Source organism: Tachypleus tridentatus, chromosome 13, assembly GCF_004210375.1.
Source record: "Tachypleus tridentatus isolate NWPU-2018 chromosome 13, ASM421037v1, whole genome shotgun sequence".
Classification (NCBI taxonomy): Eukaryota; Metazoa; Arthropoda; class Merostomata; order Xiphosura; family Limulidae; genus Tachypleus; species Tachypleus tridentatus.
This window is the reverse complement of record NC_134837.1, coordinates 111,660,604-111,665,944: the sequence shown is the minus strand read 5'-3', so window position 1 is coordinate 111,665,944 and position 5,341 is coordinate 111,660,604. Positions and strand designations below refer to the sequence as shown.

At 30.5% G+C, this 5,341-nt stretch overlaps 1 long non-coding RNA gene across 1 annotated transcript; it reads left to right on the top strand.

Annotated features, from left to right (window-relative positions):
- The first annotated feature begins 384 nt into the window (after positions 1–384).
- LOC143237891 (uncharacterized) lies at positions 385–3,518 on the top strand. The gene is made up of 2 exons (XR_013020313.1): positions 385–1,999; positions 2,964–3,518. It is a non-coding gene; the product is annotated as an uncharacterized LOC143237891 (long non-coding RNA).
- Positions 3,519–5,341: the final 1,823 nt, after the last annotated feature.

The window sequence follows — 5,341 nt, the reverse complement described above, 5'->3', positions numbered from 1 at the left end:
TGTATGTTATTAATTAATGTTTCATTTAATACTGTTTGTTATTAATTAATATTTTGATTTAATACTTTATGTTATTAATTATTATTTTGATTTAATACTGTATGTTATTAATTAACGTTTTAATTTACAACTGTATGTTATTAATTAAAGTTTTAATTTCTTAATGTTTGCTGTTAATTAATATTTTAATTTATTACTGTTGTTATGAAATAATGTTTTGTTTTAATACTGTTTGTTATTAATTAATGTTTTAATTTAATATTATTTGTTATTAATTAATATTTTAATTTGATAGTGTTTCTTATTTTTTAATGTTTTAATTTAATATTATTTGTTATAAATTAACACTTTGTTTAATACTATTAGTTATTATTTTATGTTTTAACTTAATATTGTTTGTTATTAAGTAATATTTTGATTTAATACTGTATGTTATAAATTAATGTGTTAATTTAATACTTTATGTTATTAATTAATATTTTAATTTAATACTTTATGTTATTAATTAATATTTTGTTAACTATTTATTATTTATTTATTACTTATTCATTTATTATGGTCTTTAATGGTAGGAAGGCTAATGTCTCATTAGGTTTGTTTGTTGGACTTAAAGAACAAAGGCACAATAGGCTATATACTTTGTCTACCGCGGGGTATTGAATCCAGAATTTTAGCACTCTAGATCCATAGACATACCGCTGTCACACTGCAGGGCATTTCATTTTGATAATACAGTGATTAGGCTATTGAATACTACTTTTTCTTAAGTTTTTACAGATAAATATGTAATCAATATTTTTCCTGAAAACAAGAGCCAAATGAGATGGTTACATTAATTATTATCTTGTTATGAACAAATTTAGAAGTTAAATGAAAGATAAAGTTCCTGCATTTATACAAGGGTTTTGAAAGTAGGTAAGAATTGGATATGTAAACCATTTTATATCATATTTTGTATATTTTTGGACTGTAAACAGGTGCCAAAAGATCGGAACTTGGCTACTGTCACTTTTTCAAGGGAGGTAATAAAGGCTGTTCTAGTTATTATATTGATGGTGAAAAAAGATTCTGAAAGTCTCTTAATGGAAGCTTTGGTTTAATAAAATTTAAAATTTTCTTCGATAGTCAAAAAATATGTAAAAATTTTGTCTTTCTAAATAAATTTTGACATGTTTCTAAAATATTATTGATTATGTAGTTGATAGTACGGGTGTGGATTTCATGTATCTAGATTTTTAGAAACCATTTAACAAGGTATCAAGAAAAGGTGTATTAAAAAAATTATCCCTGCAAATCCGGTGGGTTGGTGTATTTTCTTATAGCAAAGCTACATCAGGCTATCTGCTGAGTCCATCAAGGGAAATCTAACCCTTGATTTTAGCATTGTAAATCCGTAGGCTTACCGCTCTATCAGCGAGGGACAAGTCCGAGAGATAAAATGGCTTTCTGGTAAATTGCAGATGGTTGATACATATGGAGATCAGTCAAACTGGATTAATGTTACGAATGAAGTAGTACATCAAAACTTACCGCTATGTTCTTTATTTGTTTGTAGTTAAACATAAAAGCAACACAAAAGCTATTTGTGCTCTGTCCACTATGGGTAACCAGTTCGGGTTTCTAGCGTTGTAAGTCCGGAAACATGCTGCTGTGCTACTGGGAGGCAGGGACTTTGATCTCTTTTGATTTACATCAATGATATAGATGAAGGAATTGTCAATAGATTACTTAAATTTAATGATAATATTACAGTTTTTGATGATGTAGGCTATTTTGTGAGTTGGGTGAATATATCCATTTTGGATATCATAATTTGATATAATGATTCTAATGGAAGAACCAATGAAAGAAAAGAATCTTGGAGCTATTGTTATTCAGTATCTTAAGCCATTCAATGAATGTACTACAGTGAATTTCCTACCCATGGACAAGAGCTCGCTGTTTTCCTATTGTGCTGGTTTACTAACAATGGCTCATGGACAACAGTTCCTGCATATCGGTAAGAAAAAATATTTGTTATTGAATCTTTAACTGTGGAGTAATGAACTCTAATAAAAAATAATTGTTCGCATTAACTATAACTTTATTAAAAAAGGATATTTTTACTATAAAATAAATATATAAAGATCACAGAAACAAACAGATATCGTTGGTAAAGGACTATTAGATTGGTTTTTTTGTTATACAACTTTTACTTCAGCTAAAATATGATTTATGAAAGGATAATAATAGGTTTATCACTGTCCTTGTAGATCTAACAAAAACCTTTTGTTGCTAAGATATCACAGGAAACATGTAACTCTATTAAATCTTCTGTTTATATTTCAGTATGTGTTATATAAAACACTGTGATTATTATTTTAATCAAACAGTAATTTCGATAAACAAATCTAAAATACTGAACAGTGTTTATCATTAAAGTAATTTCAAAAATCATTTTTTGGTTACAAACATAAATTAGAGAATAATTAGCAAAAGATGCAAATTATTTTGAAACAGCTTTACTAAAATAGGAATTTTATTGATAAGTATGTTGGAAGATACAATATGTTCATTTCTTAGATAAATAATTCTGTAGTGTTCAGGAATCTGATGTATTTCCACGTATTTGTCTTCTAGTAATATTCGATGCTGTAGAAAAGAAAAACAGAGAAATACCTGTCAAACATTAAAAATAAGAAATTATATATTCCAGTAATATCTAATGATGAATAAAACATTTACAACATTTTAACGACAGGTAAATACTGTTCAAACGTTAAGGAACAGTAAATTATACATTTCAGTAATATCTGATGATGTAGGCAAAAAACACAACACAATAATGATAGAGATATGGTTAAAAACCCTTTTACTCTTGCGTTTTCGATAGGTGGACATTTCTTCTTTAGGTTACACTCATTACAAGTGCTAAATCATGCTCACCTAAGGGGTCTGATTTGTCATTGTTCGTCCTGTTCCAGTTCCCGTTCCTTGACCGTTTGTTCCACCACCACCTCCTCTGCCTCTAAATGGTCCTCCTTTCATGTTTCTACCTCTTCCTTTACCACGACCAGCATGCATGGTAACAGTGGAGATCAAAGCTAGTACCAAAAGTAGGACGAGGACTTGTTTCATGTCAGTAGGTGGGTGCTAGTCGTTATTGTTACTTCAAGTTGGTTGTGATGGTTTATAATAATGATACACTTTGTAAAACAGAGTGGTTTATATACGTATTTTATTGTCCTTGTGTATCGTTTAATGAGTAATATTGTTTCACATTTTGTGTTTCTTGGTATTTACTTGGGAATGAATCATCTAATAGTGTAATAACAAGTCACATTGAAAACAAAGCTGAGAATTCTTTAACAAACGTGTTTACTCTGTATTTAAAGTATAATAATTCTCTTTAATGTATATTTAAACGTATATTTACAGTAGATTAAACTCTTACGATTTTACTCAGTTAGTTAACAATCACTAAATAAAACCTAAGTCTGTATAGCCTTTCTACACACATACCAGATAAACAGAGATATGTATGCAAGCTGTCATTAGTGTACAACTATATGTGGATAAATACAGATAATGACAGATGTTGCTTTTGTAATAAGCACAAATACGTCATCTGTCAGGTGTACAAATAAGGATAGTTATTCTCTTAGCATCAAATTTTACACACGCGATAACAAACCGTGTTTTATTCAGTTTATGAATATTCGTTTCAATGTTTGAATGAAACTTTCGTTCATATTAGTTTACTAAACAAAATACTGTCCGAAATCAGAATGGTTTTTATTTCATTCTTAATGACGTAGTCCTCAATGAAAAAGCAACTTTAACAGATTCCTGTGTCATTCGAGTATTCATGTTTGATACGAAGCGCATCTCACTGATTACTATTTGTGATATTGTATTATATTAAGATATTATTTTTATCACACTGATCCTAACACGATTTACGATTTACAGACATAGCATACTGCCATTTAGTTTCAAATCAGTTTCTCATTAAAATGGAATATAAATAACTCCAATAAACACACCCATAACACACCACGATTCCCTGGCGAGACACTAGAAGCATACTCAAGTTCAATCAATAGAAAAATAACCATAACCGAACTAAAAATTAATGTCAAAAACTTGAAGAACACTTCCCCCGGACATGACCAAATACCAAATATTATTCTGAAAAAAAGTTCCACTCTCCTGTTACAACACCTCACAAACATCATGAACATTTCACTAGCGACCGGATATTACCCTGACACGTGGAAAAAAGCCATCATAACAACGATCTCTAAGAAACAAACCAACAGAACAAATCCAGATAATTTCCGCCCCATCAGTCTGTTAAGCTGCCTTGGCAAACTGATGGAGAGAATTATCTCCAACCGTCTCCAACCGTTATTCGATTTTTGCGAATCGAATAACATCCTTCCAGAATTTCAAAACGCCTCCAGAAAAAATAGGCAAACAACAGATCACCTCACACGACTCACCGAATCAATCTATTGCCCCAAGGATCAGTCCTCTCTCCACTTCTATACATAATTTTCGTCAGTGACATACCTTTCCCAAATCTAGCATACACACACAATTCACAATACGCAGACGACATCGCTATCTGGAGCACCTCCAGAAACCCAGTGATGGCCATGTCTCGCGTACAAGAATCACTAAACAACGTCTCAACATGGAGCAACAAGTGGAGAGTCGTGTTAAATCCAACCAAAACACAAGCAATCACCTTCTATAGGAAATTAAAGAAGCAAAGAAAAAATCTAGAAAAAATAAAACTATCACTCGGAAACACAACCATTAACATGAGCAAAAACATCACATTCCTTGGCATCACTTTCGACACAAAACTAACATGGAAAAAACATATAAACAATATACACTCATCAATCAGAAAAAGGATTTCACATCTAATGGCTCTTACCAGTAAACAATCGAAATGTTCACCAAACACCATTATACAAATATACAAGGCTTACATCCGTCCACTAATAGAGTACGGTGTCAAGTAACATACAGTATGTCAAACAACACACTCCAGAAAATCCAAGTTCAACAAAACAGAATATTAAAATCTGCATTCAATCTACCATCATTCACGCCAACAAATTATATACATCAAATTAGCAATTTACCAACACTTAGAGATAGAATAACGGAAATATCACTCAAATATTATCTAAAAGCAGAAAATAGAAAAAAACTAACGGCATCATTACACAAATTATCCAGTGCACCAACAAAATACATTTCACCTTACAACATATTTCAAGAATCACAAATTACTCAACAAAGAATCTAAATAAATAAATCCATGTCAATAATATGTATTCCTTTT